Source organism: Hesperophylax consimilis, chromosome 27 (assembly GCF_061612785.1).
Source record: "Hesperophylax consimilis isolate HC1 chromosome 27, BYU_Hcon_1.0, whole genome shotgun sequence".
Taxonomy (NCBI): Eukaryota; Metazoa; Arthropoda; class Insecta; order Trichoptera; family Limnephilidae; genus Hesperophylax; species Hesperophylax consimilis.
In genome coordinates this window covers 15,220,139-15,240,128 of record NC_142862.1, presented here as the reverse complement: position 1 = coordinate 15,240,128, position 19,990 = coordinate 15,220,139, and positions in this window count along the sequence as shown.

Sequence of the window (19,990 nt, the reverse complement as noted above, 5' to 3'; positions counted from 1 at the left end):
ATCATCTCTAGGCAAACTTATTTGTAAAGCACCTAGTGGGGTAAAACCGACTCTTGCCTAGCAAGTATGGCAAGGCGACACGACGCGCAAAACTCTGTGCGGAATAATTGTTTCTATTCTCCCTAAAATTGGCAATAGTTTATTCTAACCGATGATGATTTTTTTTACACACACACACAAACATACACACACCACAAACATACACACACCACAAACATACACAAACATATACACACACATGAATACTATTAATTACCAATAGAAGGAGCAGAGAGCAGACGAGCTCACAGGGCAGTGACGAAATTCTCAAAATAATTAAGCAATAATGATCTGACGATAAGACGATAAAAGCTTCGGTAGCTAGACTTATGGCCGATTAAGGAATGTGATGACAACTGACATGGCCTGATGGATATTTGCAGATTCCACTCTATTGGGGACACTTCCCAGAACTAATGAAATGTTTTCACGGATTTTAATCGCTTTTATCGAATAAATCTTTATATTATTAACATCATAATATCAGCCGAAGGAATCCTTAGTTAAAAGGTTACGATCCTCTACTACGATTCCGGACACCACGGGTTCAAATCTTACTGATAACATATTAGTAATTTATTAAAAATCTGGTCAAATTATTCGTATTTCAATTCCTACCTAACATTCCTACCCAATATCGGGGATACCATAGTTCACTTACTCCAGTAGGTTGTGAGTAGTTGGAACTCTTGTGCGGTACCTACTCACATTAAAAATAAAAGATAAAATTTTGTAATGTATTTTTTATATCGACATTTCTACAGGAAGGTTTTGGGATGCTGTGTGGAGCGTATTTTAAAGAAAAAGAAGAAGACAACCTTCGGTTATCTTTGATCGCTCAACTTTCGACATATTTATAGAAATACTCGAATATACACAAGGCCTAGAGCAGAGGTTCCCAAAGTGGTCTATATGGACCCCGAGGGGTCGATATCGGCTTGCTGGGGGTTTATGTCAGCGAGAAAAAATATTGGGGGTCCACGAGATTCAAATGGGGGTACATACGAACGGACCCCCATTTACCTAAACTCAATATTTTCCGAGAGTTCCGTATATGACACAATACACCTAACATAAATAACACAGTTTGCGTAATACTAATAAAAACGTCCAGGGTAATGATGACGTTCAACATTTAAATGTACTTCATACAGACTTCAAAACTAAGTTTGAGGACATTTTGACTGTGGAAATGGAATTTTGAAGAATCGGATCTCATATGACACGAAGAACTGATCGGAATAAGCGCTATTCATTTGGTGTAATACATCACAAGGGCGCCCCTGTCTTCACAACGCAAAAACAGAGGAACTATATCGTCACCCAGTTGTAGGGCAGGCGAGGGAAGGGAATCTTTTTACGAAAAAAATAAATGATTATCACAAGGGACGTTATAGTTTTAGGAATATTCAATATTCGGCAGGCAGGGGGTCTACGGAAAAAATATATTTGGCAAGTGGTCTACGGGGCAAAAAAGTTTGGGGACCTCTGGCCTAGAGCAAGGGTCACCAAATGGCAGACCGCGGTCCGGATCCGGAACGCCGACCTATTTTGTGCGGACCTTGTGTTAACAAGTCCGCACAAAATAGATTTTAAGAAAATTGAAAATGTCGTCGAAATCCTTAGTAACAATTACTCACTGCATCCCGGTGATGAATGAAGCTGCAAATATTTTCAGGAGTAATAAAGCTGCTCTCCAGATGGAAATGATCGATTTCCAAGAAAATGCAGTTTTAAAACACCAAAAACAGGAAGTTTCTTGTCAAGAGTTTTGGATAAAATTTGTTTATTGTAATAAATACCCAGAATTAAAAGAAATAACCTTGAAACTTCTCACTTTGTTTGGGTCAACGTATGTTTGTGAAGCAACATTTTACAAGATGAACTACATTAAAAATAAATTCCGGAGCAGACCTAACGATGAACATCTCCAAGATTTAACAACAATAGCTTGCACAAACTTTAGTCCAAACTTCAGACGGATAGTCCAAGGCAAAAAATGTAATTTTTATAATTAAACTTCATTTTTTTCCTAACATTTGTTTATTATTTAATAAAATAATGTTCCAGAACCCATTCGTTTCATTCGTTCATTGATATTGTATCTACACATATTTAAATATTACACTTTATTATTTCAATTGTTAAGCCGGGGAGGGTGAGAGTTTGTTAGGCTTTTTCCCTTCCGGACCACGACGGTCATGTATTTAAAAAAAACGAACCCCTAATGAAAGTAATTGGTGTCTCCTGGCCTAGAGGTTTTATGAATGTTGTGTTAAACGTATTGTAAAGAAAAGGAAGGGAAACTGATTTTTCAATGTTAATTCCGCACAAAATACTCCCAGCTATCAATGGAAATATGGCAACCAAAATCGATTGACGTATGTTGCGAGTCTGAAAAATTTTGTACTATACTACTTGATTTATTAAATAAAATTCTTGCCAATCTTTTTTCAAGGGAAGGGTTGCAGATCATTTTATGGGGTACCTAGTTTCGTGGTTTGATTTTTTTTTTTTTTTAATTAACTCCACACAGGAGGCCCTGAAGAAAATAATTTCCCTCAGGGCCTATGTCATCTTTGGGGATGCTGTGTGGAGGGTCTTTTTGTGGAGAGGAAGGAGTGAACATGGGTCTTGAAGAGTCCCATGTTGTAGGAGGGAGGAAACACAGAGGCCGGCAGTTCGTTCCACAGCCGAGCTGTTGAACTTAAGAACGAATCGTAGAAGCGACCCGTTCTCATGTGACAAATGTCAACCGTGTACAAATGTTGGGCGCGCGTTTGGCGTGTATCCCGACTACGCACCGGTGCCGAAGGGATCAATGACGCTAGTTCCTCAGAGCATCTTCCATTGTAATACCGATAGAACAAGGACAGCATACCTACCTGACGCCTGAGCTCTAAAGATTGCAGTCCGTTTGTTAAGATTGGGGAATCTATCAAACGGACCGCCCGTTTTTGCATAGAGTCAAGGGTTTTTTCAGGTATTTAGGGGCTCCGGACCAGAGATGGCTGCCAATTTCGACAGTAGGGCGCACTTGCGATTTGTACAGGGTCAGCAGTTGTGTACTATTAAAGTATCTGCGGGCCCTGTACAGTACACCCAGCTTCTGAGAGGCCAGCTTTACTCTGGCTTCGATGGAGCCCCCATACCTGAGCTGGTCACTTATAGTTACACCAAGCATATCAATGGAAGGCCTGTTCGGAAGATTGCTCCCGTTGAAGGAGACTAGATTAGATCACAAAAGGTTAGATTAGATCAGCGGAATATCACCGTCTTCATTATTCAATCTATCCATCGATAACTATTATTGTGTGCTAGAACGTAATGATCTGGGCAAGGAAATGAACCAAAAAATATCTCGCCTGTTGTATGAAGATGTCTCAGAGTTCAGAGCTGAACTTTATGGAAGATATGCTTCTCTCATATCCGTATGGACGAACAGTAAACTTTGATTCGTTGTTTAATTTGTAAAGCGATGTCAGTTTGATATATTTAGATCAACACGACTATTTCCATCTCGTAGGGATTATGATTTCCATCATTAGCGATGAGAGATACCTACCAAACTGTTTTCAGTATATTTAAATTGCTCAATTGTTCCAAGAACCGATGTTAAAGAAAACTTATTTCGCCAGCTTTATGAAGATCTTATGACTAATAGACTGTTGAAGAAAGATGTTCAATATTTGAAAACGTTTGATCGACTTCAGAAGAAGTAAGGAACAATTCATATTACTTGGGCACACTAAAATTGATATTACTTGGGCACACTAAAATAGATATTACTTGGGCACACTAAAATAGATATTACTTGGGCACACTAAAATTGATATTACTTAGGCACACTAAAATTGATATTACATTGGCACACTAAAATTGATATTACTTGGATACACTAAAATTGATATTACCTACATTGGAACACTAAAATTGATAATACTTGGGCACACTAAAATTTCCACATCACAGTTTGTCCTAAATAATACACTAAAATTGATATTCCTTGGGCACACTAAAATTGATATTACATTGGCACACTAAAATTGATATTATTGGGCACACTAAAATTGATAATACTTGGGCACACTAAAATCCCACATCACAGTTTGTCCTAAATAATACACTAAAATTGATATTACTGGGGCACACTAAAATTGATATTACATTGGCACACTAAAATTGATATTATTGGGAACACTAAAATTGATAATACTTGGGCACACTAAAATTACCACATCACAGTTTGTTCTAGTGAGAAAACTATCTAATTAATTATTATTGATTATTAATATGTTATAAGATGAATCTGGTAAAGAGAGTAAATGTTCACATATTGTAAAGTTCACTATTTATTTTACAATAATCAAAAATAATGAGAAAAACAAAAAAAAAAAAATATAAGGAGACATAAGAAAAATAAAATATCAAGATAATGATGAAAAAAAGAGAATACATAGTAAATAATAATCATTCACATTCACATTAACATTATGTTATCCATGACCTGTCATGTTAGTAGAATGCTAACATTTGCTTTTTAAAATATACAAGACTGTAAAGATTTTTGTACAGCCAAATTCAATAGTATTATACAAAAGACACATACTCGTACATGAGAGAATATAACTGCCATGTGGGCGTGTTTCGAGATCCAAAAGTCTGAGGATTTTCAGCATAAATCTCATTATGTAGAACTGTGTTTCGTTTTCATTATAAAATTCAAATGGGATGGCGATATAAGATAGCTCAGATACTCAGTAGTTTGGTCTCCCTCTTACAAAATTCACATTAATAACATTGAGCGAATTCCAAAAGAAAATTCTACGTTTTATAAATTTCTAAATTAAATATCCCACTTAAAGACTTACAATATCATTTCTTATTAAATAATCTTAAGAATACACACATTGGAAGACAGGCGTAAAATAAACGACTGAACTATTTTATTCAATATTCTAAACTCTAAATTCGACTTTTGCAAACTTCTGCAACTCATAAACTTACGAATTTCGACAATAAAAACACGACAAAATACACTATTCCACTGCAGCACACATAAGCCCAATTCCCCAATACAACGGTTTCACACCATGGAAAACCAATACTTAGGTGATGTCGATATATTTAATTTTAACTTATGGCGATGCACTACGTCGCTTAATATTTAAAATTGAGCCGCTATCAATAACAACCCTTACATAGATGGCGATAAGTTTTAAATTCCCGCTTAATACAATCCGCCTGTTTTAATTTATGCAAGAAAAAAACATGGACAAAAAGTGCCTTTTATTTTATTTTGTGGATGTTCAGGGATAAATATTTAATTTTTTTTCGATCATTTTGTAAATAACTTAATTTGCCACATTATACAATAAAATCGTAACCGAAAATGGGTTCGTAAGCAGGAGATTTTGAACTTTAAAGTAGTTTTCATAGGCCTTTACATAATTTTTTTCTAGGCTTACCTATAAAAAGACTTATCTAAAAAATACTCGATTATTTCAAAGGCCAAGATGTATTCTACTCGCAGTATTTAATTAAAACATCTGAAACATTTCTAGGCGACCAAATTTTCAAACCAAAAACACATGATTTTGCATTACTACGTATGGCATCGCCACAAATTTTGTGGATTACGTAAAAGATTTATTCCAACACTATTCCTAAGTAGAAGTTGTTTTTTTGTAAACCAGTCATATCGTTGTATTTTTTATTTATGTTCTTGTTCTTTTTATTTATTTTTTTATTTTTGTTTCTTGCATGTTCTTTATAATGTAATTTTATTTTTATTATTTTTTTCTTATGTTTCAAAATTGTCTGTCATCAAAATTTTACCACCTACATGTAAAAGCCCTCTGGAAGTTAATAATATTACAGGTATTAAATAATATTACAGGTAAGTAAGTGATAGAGTGACAGAAGGCTTGCTAAATGGGCTAGATCCAAAAGATACTAAGTCAGTGGCGATATTCGTTTCCATTCAAATCTATATATGCATTTCTATTGTTCTTCTTTATTCTGTGTATTTTATTTTTCTTTTTACATTAACTCCACATGGGAGGCCTTAAGAACAGTATTTGCTCTGAACGTCAAATCACTGGGGATGTTCAGCTATAGGTATAGAGAGAATTTTTAAGGAAAGGAAGGAAAACTAGTTTTGAGAAGGAAAACTAGTTTTGGGAAGGAAAAGAGGTGTGGTTAAGAATCCATGAGTAAGTGTATCCAGGAGTCACGGACATATAAATCACCTCTGCAAGGTGTTGGGGTCGAGAGAGTCCGGCTGGAGAGGTCAAAGTGTCTCCCTCAACCGTTCTTTCCCGATCCGGCCGGCAGTTGGTGGACGGACGCATCTGCTGTTGAGACCCACACCAACCTCACCCCATAAAACCTGACACCCCTGCTAAGTTACTAATCGTAGCGAACTACTTGGGGTAACCCACGACGGAGGTATTGGTTACCCAATGAATGTTTTACGGAGCGGCGATACCCATACGTGCCTTCCACAGTACAACTTACTAACCAACCATCACACCGTTTATAGTTATAGTACAGGAGTAGGCCGAGAGGATAGATTTCCACACAAATCTGTATATACTTCGTATCATTTCCTCCAAGTCTCAAACACAGGTAGATACCGACTCTTATGTTATTCTGACTCTTGAGATGATCATACTCAAGTATTTTCAACTCTTAGATCAGAAACATCATCACTGTAGGCAGACTGATAGAACCTAAGAGCAAGCCAAATACTAAGTTTGGTGATCGCGCTTTCGGAGTATCTTGGCCGAAGGCTTGGAATAAACTCCCTCCGGAACTAAGATCCATAACAAGACCAACAGAATTCAGGTCTAAACTAAAAACTTACATTTTTAAGCTGTCGTACCCTTAAATTTAATATACCATTCCTAAGAAAAAGCCCAGTTATATTCAATTTTACAATTAAGTCCTAAATCCTGTATCTAAATTTCGCCAATAAACAATTAGATAATGTTTATTAAGTGACCTACCAGGTAAGTATTGTACTGTATATTTTCTCCATAAATAGTTAGAAAAAGTAATAACATAGATCACTGCAGAAATGTATTATAAGTTTGTACAGCGCCCTTGATGTGATTTTGCACAAAAACGGCGCTATACAAGTCATCCAATTATTATTATTATTATTGTTTGATTAGCTTGATCGTGCCATGCTTTCCTCAGACGTTCTAATTTCGTCATCCACCGCCCAAACCAACGAAGCGTTCCTCTCTTAATCTTATTAATTACCTGTACATTAGCAGTGCATTCTTTAAAATCGTCTAAAATCTCCGAAACCTACCGACTCCGGAAGCATGTATCATTTACGCAATAGGTACTACGCTCATTATCTGGAACCGGATATTCGCGAAAAAGAAAATGGCCGCCTCCCGAAAAGATGGCGACGCAAAGGGCGGGAACGCGTGGATTCCGAAACGGGACATAGGAGGTCCCACAGGCGATATTCGGCGGTAGGTACCCGGTTATAGTACCTACTCATCCAGTACAAGGCCCCTACCTACATACTTACTACCTGTGCGGTAATACTTGACGAAGGGTTATGGTACTCTGGATAAAGCTTAACGAAAATTTTTTTTGGGATTTCGTTAAATTTTGGGAAGTTTCCCGAAGAAAAATTTGTATTGCTTATTTATTAAGAATCTCTTCACATTATTGGAAATCCGGTTAAAAACGGGATTGCAGGTATTTAACGAATGAATTAACAGGTTTCATGACATTAGTTAATTTCGAATACATTAGCACGATGTTGTAACACGTGAACAACGATTTCATGATAATTTATTAGAAATTTGATTAAGATGTATAAATAATCCATGAAAGAAGAAAGATGCAGAGGCAAGGATAAACTGGAAAATTTGAAAATTACAAAAATTCTGGTATGGCATAAGTGATATTTAGCTAAAAAGAAATTTCATGTTCTTACTATCCTGTTTTAGCTCGACCCTTTTTCATTTTATCTCTCTGAAAATTTGTATGTTCCGTTTCCGGTACGAGATGATGGCCGTTTTAATGGTTGGCTGAAGATATTTTTTTTCAAACATGAAATTTTTGTGTTTATTTGGACTTATTTATTCGCTTTTTTTCAATATTATGTTCCTATCTTCCTGAAGAATATTTAAATAAACTGAGATGGTGAAATTTCTTTGGACACAATGTATCATTCTTAATTTGAAATTTAAAAAAATGTTGATAAAACACTTTGTTTATAATTTGATCAATTGGTAGGTATTTAAGTAGCTATTTACAAATCTTACGATTTGAGAGGAAATTTTGGTTTTGATTTATTAAATAAGATAAAATGAAAAACATACAGCTCACAGAACTACTAGGTACTTTGAGGGGCCGTTCAAATGTCAAAAAATTAAAATTAAACCGATCTTCGATTGGATATCAAGAGTTTGAAATACTTTTATTCTTTCTTCTGAAAGTTTTCAAAAAGTTATAGCGGTATGAAACTTTATTTGCTTTGAAATTAAGTGTCATTTTCAAAATTCGAACTATTTTTTGAAGAATTCAGAGATGCCGTAAAGAACCTACCTACACACATTATATTTTAAGAATACAATTTATTAATTCAATTATTTAATCTTTCAAGGCGCTGGTATTTATAATATTTTGTTTCTTTAATTTGTCACCGGTTCTTTCACATGTAGAATGAAAAGTAAAATGATTTGAAATTATTGCAATTCTGCTTTACCCATGGATATCACGTATTTTCTCCTTTTCATTTTTGTAAGATTCTTGAGTAGATAAATTTTGAGTTATACAAAGCAAATAATTCTCCATCCAGATCAACCTAACTCCACGCCTCCGTCCCCCGTCTTCTCCCTTCACCCGGCCCAGTATTCTGCCAACATGATGTCCTGACATTCCTCTGCAGAATGATAATCACGCCGGTTTGTTAGGGCGACTAATAACAGGGAACTCACCAGCGAGGGGCGGTCTACGGGTAAGTGGGTTATTAACGCTCACCCGAGTAATTACATGCGTTCCTGGTAGGTCTAGCTCGTTCAAAGTAAAATGGAAGCCATCTTTACAAAATAATTACTGTTTTTTTATTGATTATTCTTACACAAGTACAAAACACACTATCTTGACTCTTATTTCACGCTAGATCTACAAAATGTCAATGTAAATAAAAACATATCTCTAAGCAGGGTATTAAAGCTTATAATACCCGAGTAATTACATGCATTCCTTATAAGTTTGGCTCATTGAACACAAAATGGAAGCCATGAATTAATTTTATTATAAATGCCCCTTAAAGGGCAAGTCAATTTTACAGAGATACTGAGATGTATGATTTGAGATGTTCACGTTTATTGACACTGTAACGCTACCCGAAACAATGGCTTATGACGAGAGAAGCCACACGGTATAATACGCCAAAAATAATAATATATTTTTATTTTATATTGAGGCTTGGACAAGATCAAATAAGACAAAACAAACTATCTTGACCCGTAATTCACGCTCAAATCAATGAAAAATTACTGAGTGCGGTATTAACGTTCACCTGAGTACCTATCTAATTACATGAGCTCCTGATAGGTCTAACTCGCCTGAAGCAAAATGGCCAAAAGCCATTTTTATAAATTAATGATATTTTTTCATTAATTACTTGTAGATGAAGATTTATAACAAAACACGTATGATCTTGATGACCATCTTGTATGATGTTTCACGCTTATACTGCGAAAGTTCCAAAAAATGTCGGTCTAAGTAAGGTATCAGGCTAAGTGGGTTATTAACCCTCGCTCGTGTAATTGCATGCGGTCATGGTATTTCAAAGCTAAATGAAGCCATTTTAAAAACCCACCATCTTGAAAGCAAATATACCATGTTTAATTTTCATATCGTGAAATTTCAATGAAAATTGTGAGGTTTAGGGTAGGGTATTAATGCGCTACTGGGTAATTAATTACATGCGCTCCTGATAGGTCTTGCTCTCCCAAAAAGGAACCCATTAAAAAAGTTCGTTCCTACTGTTTTATGTATTTATTAAATGCTTGTAGAGAAAGATTAATATTGCAAAACACGTCAGCTTGATTGGTGTATCAGCTCATGTGATGGGCGGATACACCAATGTTACTCTGATAAGTGGGGTAACAAAGTCAATTTTACAAAATAATTACGGTTTTTTAATGATTTTAAATACACCATCTTGACTTGTGTTTAACGCTCCCACCACGAAATTGTCAGGTGACTCAACTCAAGGGGAAGTCTACAAATCGGCTAAGTGTTGTAAATAATAATAATAATAATGATCGAGGTAGTTAAAAACTTTTCAGATGATATCAAAATGACTTTTGGTTTAGATAATGTAGAACGATCCATATAGAGAAAGGCAAAATTGTAGATGGGGACGAGAGTATATTTAGAAATTTCCAAATTACTAGTATGAAAAGGGATGAGGTTTATAAGTATTTAGGATACCCACAATCAAATAGATTAGACCATAGTAGTATTAAAAATGATATTAGGATTAAATTTCAAACTAGGATCAGGAAAAATTTAAAATGCAATCTATCTGCTAAAAATTTAGTAAAAGCAATAAATACTTGGGCAATACCTCTCATTTGGCATATTTAAATGGTCTAATACAGATTTAGATAACTTAGAAAGATTAATTAGAACTACGCTAACAAAGTTTAATTGCCATCATCCAAATTCAGCTATAGAACGAGTTAATTTACCTAGAAATTTAGGAGGTAGAGTCAAAATAACTTCTTTGAAACATAATCAGGTAGAAATGCTAAGAACTTTTTTCCATAGGAAAGCTCATAGCTCAGAAATGCACAAAATAATTTGCAAGGCAGAAAGAAATATTACACCTTTAAATTTATATGATGAGAATACCAACATTTTTATAAATCCCAACCAGGAATTATTAGATTCCTGGTCAAATAAAATTTTACACGCAAAACACTTCAATTATCTCAACCAAACGTATGTTGACAAAATTTCGTCAAACAAATGGTTGAGTATTGGAGATTTGAGCGCAGAAATAGAAGGATTTATGCTTGCCATTCAGGATAGAGTCATTAATACTAAAAATTATAGAAAGCATATAATCAAAGATACAAATCAAATTAATGATTTGTGTAGAAAATGTTTGGCTTTTCCGGAAACTATAGAACATAATATTATATCGGGATGTTCTATATTAGCACCGTCCGAGTATACATTTAGGCACAATCAAGTTTTAAAAATAATTCACCAAAATTTGGTAATTAAACATAACTTGATTGACTGCCGTAATGTAGTACCATATTATGAATACGAACCAAATTCATTTTTAGAAAACGAATTTTATAAAATATATTATGATAAAACTATACTAACAGACCGAGCGATTAGTCATAATAGACCCGATATAGTTTTACATGACAAAATTAAAAAAATAACTTATATCATTGATGTCGCTATTCCAAATTACAACTTACAATCACGTGACGGCCTTCGGGGTCGAGGGTAAGGCTCTCGACTAGCAAGCCGGAGGTCGCGGGTTCAAATCTCGAAAAGTCAATGTTATTTGATTAATTTGTGTTATTTCACAATTTACTCGTTTAACAATAATATATATGACAATTGCGGCACGTTCCAGAGTGAAAGATACTCTCAGTATCACCCTGTAAGACCATCATTCAGAATTGAAACTATTCTTGAAATGGCTTTATCCGTGTTTGGTGACCAGATATGAATAGCAAAGTACTTCTCCACATTCCTCTTCCCAATCTTCTTCCCCTCTCCAGTACCTTCAGTCTCACAACAAATGGGGACGGTACCCCAAATGGGGATGTCATAGCCACACTGGCTCCAGACGGTTGGGAACAGTTTGGACGTTTAATATAAATAAAAAACCTTGCTGGAAATATATTTGAAATTTGGAACAATGGCATGAAAGTTGTGCAAATTCGAGTGATTTGTTTTGAAACCATAAGGAGGATTGACACTACCTTAAAGGAAGCCAGTTGTTTATGTTTTTCGTGTACATAATCTTGATAAAAAGTAGAAAGTATGAAGTTGACTACAGGATTTTCCAATAAGAGGTGTTATTTTGATATTCAATCGTAAAAGATCAATGGTTTCGTTGCTTGTGTGGCACGTAGCGCCGTTTTGTTGAAAGTTAACGTTGTTCAGATCAATACCATCTAATTCCAGCCATAAAAAATCATTAGCGCTATCCATTCACCGTAACTGTTGCTCCAGCCTCATTTTTGAAAAAGTAAGGTCCAATGACACCGCCGGACCATAAACCGCAATAAACAGTCACACTTTGAGAATATAGAGGCTTTTCAACAATAATTTTTGGGTTTTCCGAGCCCCAGATGCGACAATTTTGCTTGTTTGACGAAGCCACCGAGATGGAAATGGGCCTCATCACTCAAGATGATTTGCATTTGATTCACTCTAGTGAATTTTAATAATTTCAATGCGTTGTTTAAGCGTGTATCGTTCCATTTTTATTAATGGCGTAGTTTCTACTTGTTAAATGTCAAATGACAGCTTCAAATGCAGAGATGTACTTTATTTTAAATAAATCCATTTCAAATGGAAATGCAAAATGGGTATTTTCCATTTTGCATTTTAAATGCTTTTCTAATAACCATTTTGCATTTTGCATTTTAAATGCTTTTCTCAATGCATTTTCCATTTTAAATGCCTTTTTCCAACATTCTTACTACTATCTCCACTCATCTGTTTCAAATATCAGTCGGTCCTCAACCTCGCTATGAGAGATAATTTACATTTGTCAAGTTGCTCCCTGGTAGGAGCCCTGACAATTGAGTGATACCATTACAAAAAATACTGATTCAAATACTGAACATGGGGCCATGACGCTGTAATATAAAATGTTAGATCGCAGTTTCTATGTTTTTACGTTGGCAACATTAGTCCCGCGCAAATTTTTTGTGGTTTCATAATCTGTAGTCGTGGTGTTTTTGGATTAACTATCATGTAATATGTTTGTTCTACATTGATATCCATTATCAAATGACAAAATTGTTTAAAAATTCTATAATTATTCTAATTGTTTGACCTGACAAACCATTTTGCATTTTCAATGCATTTTGAAAATAGATATTTTGCATTTTGCATTTGAAATGCTTTTCTAAAACCATTTTGCATTTTGCATTTTCAAATGGAAAAGTTTTGACCCATTTCCATTTTGCATTTCAAATGGTTTTGTGTACCCATTTTGCACATCTCTGTTCAAATTGACTTTGACGGCCGGCATAGTCCAGTGGTAACGCATTGGACTGCCATTCCGAAGGTCGCGGGTTCGAACCCGGCGTGCGCAAATAAATTTTATTTGATTATTTGATTAATTTGTGTTATTTCACAATTAATTAATTAAAATAATATATAGTATATTTGCGGCACGTTCCAGAGTGGAAGATACTACCAGTATCGCCCTGGTGTAAGACCACCATTCAGAATTGAAACGTTGCTCCAAATGGCTTTAGCCGTGTTTAGTGACTAGATCTGAATAGCCAGGTACTTCCCCACCTTCCTCTTTCCCTTCCCCACTTACCTTCAGCCTCACAACATCCCCCCAATTGGGGATGCCATAGTCTCACTAGCTCCAGACGGGAGCAGTTGGGACTCTTGTGAGGTATTCACTATAAAAAAAAAAAAAAATGTAACATCTACCGAAATAGCGGGCTATTCAAAATAACACCTCTTATTGGAAAACCCTGTATTCTCGTTCGTTTTTGGTGATAATTACCTCGAGGTATCGCGATGGAACTCACTATATTATGATTGTGTTATGTTCTTTTTCGCAGTGATTGGTCTTTCTGTTTTTCTTTCCTTCCACACATTGTTCATTCATACGCAAATCTCATTCCAGCAAACACCAATTATTCATTTCGTCTCGTTTAAATTATTTTTAGTCCACTTTCATGTTCATTTTAAGCCGTAATTCGTATTAAATAGTATCTTTATTTTTCTTATTGATTGATTCTTTAAAAGGAATACAGATGTAAAAAATTATGTTAATCGACATTAATTTATCTTTCTTTAAATCCATATAACGCACGAGAGTACCAACTGCTCCCAATACACATAGTATTCAATAAAGATTTAAATTGTGCCATTATTGATTGGCCGCCAAAGGTTATTCTTGTTCGTGAACATGGCGTTGTTGACGTCACGCCGGCCAACGTCAGTGACAGCCGTCTTATCAGTCAGAAGCGTTTTCTACGTTATAATGACGTTGTAGCCAATTTAAACCGTTTAGGAATGTGTGGTCTTAAATCGTTTTTAAAGTTAATAATTATAAAAGAAAATATGAAAATTACACATATTTAGAACGGTAATCAGAATTATAAAAAATATTTTTAATCTTCCAATAATTTTTAGCGGTAACCATTAATGGTGTACGTTGAGAGGCTAAAGTTTAGAAGTTTGAAAAACTTAAAAAAATTCCAAGTTTAGATTACCTGCTAGCTAGGTTCTCCATCACTGTACAAGCAACATTTATAACATTTATACCTAGTATAATGATGCAAGTAGGACTTAAATTTTTTTTAGATCAGTCGTTACTCATGAAAATATTATTTCTTTGAAAAAAAAACAAAGAAATAATATTTTCATGATCCATTCCAAATATTTATAATTATTCACCAAATTTAATCTCTTCCATCAACCCCAGAAGATCTTGCATAGTTTTAGGGCCCTTAACCAAACAAAGCACAAACCTACAAATAACAACCTTATCTAAGCAAGATAAACAAAGCTATAAAAAATGTATCGAAAAGATGCAAGAACTTTTTATTACTCTATGCTGGTAAAAGGAATGCGATATTCTCTGTTGTTTAAATATTTAACACAAATACAATAATGTTTCCATATTATAACAATATCCTGGAAACGATATTTGTGTACACAATTGTGTTTCTGTGTTTGTCAGGGAAAAGTGTCTAAGTCACATCGCTCTTCGGGTCTCACATTCAGACCGGAAAACAACCATTTGAATATCGTCATGATCATCAGACATTGTCAATCCGCTGTTGAGTGATGGTGGGAATAAGTACTCACAATTCGTTATGATTAAATAAACGACTACGACGAATTCAGATGTGGTACATATTTTTTGTAAATTTTCAATCTCAGTAGATTCAAACACAATTTTTTAAGATATTTTTTTAATCCAAAAATTATATGAAAAACAGTTTAGAGTCTGGTCGTATATTTTAAAATTAAAAGGATTTATAAGGCTTTGTAACTCAAGATGGACAACCAATTCTACAAATTCAAAACGATTTCTACAAATACAGACGGATAATTTCTGTGATCCATGTCGTGCGAGAGTGTATTTTATTATATTATTTTTTTTATTTAAATTTATAATTAAACGCGTTTATTTCATTTCAAAATATTAAAAAAAAATTGCCAACTAGATACGTCACATCTCATGTTATCTTCAGAGTACTACTATAAAATAAAATTATTCTTGAAATCACAAAATTAAATAATAATAGTGATTGTATAATTTAAAACAATACCGTTTTTGTTAATAATCACCTCAAAGGCGCTGTATAAATTATTATAAATTCCTATGTAGTCTTTAACTAATTTTATTATTTACAAACAGACGCAAAAAACGTACTTAAACTCACTTCAGGTAAATACACTTTCGTTAGAAAATGTACGCTCGGAGAAGATATAACTTTGCACGGAGAGGACACTATATTAAAACACTGGACATTAAATGATATTTGTATAAAATTATTAACTCAAAAGTTGACTGCCCGGAGTTGCTGAACAAAATAAATTTCCATGCGCCAATTCGATAAAGCAGACAAAATACCCTTTTCTACATTGATAGATGCAATACCAATTGCAAACATCAAAATGAATTTATGCAAAGGACATGTAACTACTATAATAATAAATTTGCAAATATAGACACTCGTGCTGACATATTCACTGCTAGTTACTATCACTACAGAATTTCATTGCATCACATTCTAACTCATATTCACGACTGTTAAATTGATTGTACCTAATATTTTAATATTACTTGCGTGGCAACTTTTCCTTATCCCTCTCCTCCCCTTTCCCGTTCCAACCCAAGTCTATTTAAGTATAGTTATAATCACATTTATTTTATTGCCGTTTATTGTAGGCATATTATAGGTTTATCGTTTGTTGAATTTACATTAGTACTATTATTTTTCTTATTTGCTGCTTTATTCTGTTTTTTTTTTTCTATTTTTATTAAATATTCTAGTTTACAGGTTAGTTTTATGTTTCTGAATATCTATCTGTGAACATTAATAATTGGTCTGTTTTTTTGTTATCCTCTTATGCATATTGTATTACTAGAGACTGTTTATGTTCCTCAAATAAATAAATAAAAATATTTCATTTGCCATTTTACCATCCTTTACCATTAGTATTGCATTTATAAGAAAATTAGGATAAAAAGTATAGTTGATATTTACTTTAAAAGACTGGAGAATTTAGTAATTTTTACGATTCTATTTACGTTCTATCCAGAAACAATATAAACGAGAAAGTAACAATAAACAAAAGTTTGGGAACCTTTTCCACACTTGATCGGTGTGATAATCTAGGGACGTTTGTTCGCAGAATTAGCGCGGAGACGCCAAAGTAAACATTAACAGTATGTAGTCCGGCTGTTGTTTCTGTAGCAAAGGTTCTCAAACAAAAGTCCAATACAGCCCTGTGCAAACAAGACGAAAGCGTATAATGTAACCACCGACACACCGGCATTCAACATTGTTTGTTGACAAATAATATTCTGGGACTTTCAAACCACAAAGTGAGACATGAAAAAGTGTTTTGTGAACGCGACAGGTACAGATAAGAAGACGGATAATAATGTGAAGGTATTGAAGTGTGTGTGTACATGAAACACAGGTGACTGCATAGACATATGAATATTAGTAGACCTGCCCTAAGTGATTAAAAGCGTATTATCCCCACTCCCCATACCGGTTCCATTGGAGCCGGCTGTGCTCGCGTATGGCCTCAAGTGAAATTTGAAAACGTGACGTTCATCATTCTTGTGCGAACTATGGTCGAGGCATCATCGGTTCATTTTACGAAATAACACGGCAAAATGTTGACTTGTACTATGAAAACTTGAAAAAATAGATGTGAAAAAGAGAATAAACCCAATTGTCGTATTACATTCCATATATAAGCATTATTTTACTTTATTTTAAGCATATTCACATCGTATAATATGAATCAGTTGTTACTATCACATCGAGAAACGTCTGGACGCGAAACACAAAGCTGGTTGGTTGCTGGGAAGTAAATTATGAACATTTATAAAAGTGTCTTAACTAAATACTTAAACGAAATATTCGACTCTGAAAATAGAACCGAATTTTTTTCCCGAATTTGGACTTCGCAAATTTGTTCATAACGTGGCGAGTAATTTGCGCTCCCATGTAAAATGTCTATTCATTCAAAAGCAGATTTTACTTTTAAGAAGTAAATGGTGATATTATAATGCGAGATGCCTATTTACTGTCAGATTGATTTATTGACGAATCACAGTCAGCTTCACTCCCTTCGTTCTTCAACAGTTGATTTTACCCCTCGCCATTATCTTCTCGTCTATTAATTCCTATGTCTGTGGGTGACTGAAACAAGAAGGAAGGGCAGCGAGCCAGGGAGTATTTTTCTAGTAGCTCAACACACTTGCCTCGACTTTATGATATTAACGTTAGAAATGCTCCTAGCATACTAAAATAAATGTTATTCAATTGGAAATGAAATAATGCATCATGATATTATTCTAGCTAACGTTACGTCACTGGGAAATATTGATTAATTATCTGTGAAGAGCGCTTCGCTAATCCCTTTTGAAATATTTATTTCATATTTAGGTGACCGGATAAATCATCACATCTTTAAAAAGTTATATAAAGTCATGGAAAGTGATGAAACAAAAACTTTATTAACTGGGTTAAGTAGGTTAGGTTAAGTTAGGTTAAAAAAATTTTTTTCATTGTTTCTAATGACTTTATATCACTTTTTAAAAGTGTGTTGAATTTTCACTGTGTTGAGTTATCATGGAACCCATATTTATTATCGCCCTAATGGGCTATGATGGCCGCATTCCATTTTTCTTATTGGTAATTATTGGTGTGTTACAAACCAATAAATTAAAATTAGAATCTACTCGTAAGGTAAATAATATTATTAGAGAGAAAAAAGATTAAAAAAAAAAAAAACAAAAAACATATCCAAAAGTCTTATTTGACCTATTTTCATTGTGAAAAACGCTTATTTAGCTGGAAAATATAATTCTTTCATAACAATTTTTTTTATTATCATTCAGTATATAGAGGAAAAACATTTTTTGAGTAGTTACCCCGAAGAAACTACATAGGATAGATAATATATTTATACACATTACCTGTTAAGTCCAAATCTAAAAGTTGCTTCGTTTCTTTCTCTTTGAGGTTCAGTTCGGTAGTTCGGCTCGCAGATGTATACGTAGCATTAGATTCTAAATTAACCCCTAACAAGCATGCTGAGTATACACAAAAAAAATTGGAGTGGAGGTCTCTTTTTGGGAATAATTCATTAAAAAATTCCAAAAAAACTTCAATCACTATTTACAACTCTATTATTGCTCTTTATTTTAATAACTGCCCGAGGATTCTTCTTTTGTGTAACGACAGAGTACAAAATAGGTTGAAAATTCTCCAAAATAGGGAAATGCGAATAATAATAAGGCGAAATAGATTTTCAAAAGTAGCTAAAATGTTAAAAGAACCTTCAACGTGATGATATTTATATATAAAATATAAAACAACCTGATACCAAAAATACTGTTCAAACAAAATTATACACAAAAGGGACATTCACAAACTCCTCACAAGGAAGTGCAATGAATTCAGACTATAAAAAAAGGACAAAGCGAATATACAAAATAGTTTAGTATGGAGTAGATGATTTTTAAAGTCTGCACCAATTGGTAGATTCAAGATGTATTGTTGGAGCCACATTAAGCAAGAATAAATATTTATTTATTGTTTGCATCTATAGAAATAAATAATGTTTTTTCTCATAAAAATCAACCTCACTAGGACTAAGCCTGTATCGAGGTTAACAATTTACATTTTACTGAAGAAAACATAAAGTAATCACAAACACAAAGTAATACTACATACAAACACAAAATATTTCAAAAAGAAAGAAAAATTATGTATTCGATGAGATTAGTAATTTGACAGTATATTGTAACAAAATATGAACCATAACTACTTATTAAGGCGATGCACTACGTCGTGTAATATTTTAAATTGAGCCGCTATCAATAAAAACCCTTACGTAGATGGCGATAAGGCTTAAATTCTCGCTTAACACCATTCGCCTGTTTTGATTTATGCAAGAAAAAAACATGGCCAAAAAGTGCCTTTTATTTTATTTTGTGGATGTTCAGGCATAAATATTTAATTTTTTTCCGATGATTTTATAAATAACTTAATTTGCGACACTATACAATAAAATCATAACCGAAAATGGGTTCGTAAGTAGGAGATTTTGAACTTTAAAGCAGTTTTCATAGGCCTTATACATTATTTTTTCTGGGCTTATAAAAGACTTATCTAAAAAATACTCGATTATTTCAAAGGCCAAGATGTATTCTACTCGCAGTATTCAATTAAAGCATCTGAAACATTTCTAGGCGACCAAATTTTCAAACCAAAAACACATGATTTTGCATTACTACGTATGGCATCGCCTTAATCTTTATTCTAAAGAAGAAATAAGTAGATAATAAAGACAGCTTGGGTGATATTTCGTTTTTTGGAAATTGGACTTATATAAAATCTTATTATTTAAGTAAGAACAATGATGAAAAAATATTAAGACAAACGTCTGTTAATACAAACATCTTAACTTAATTTGA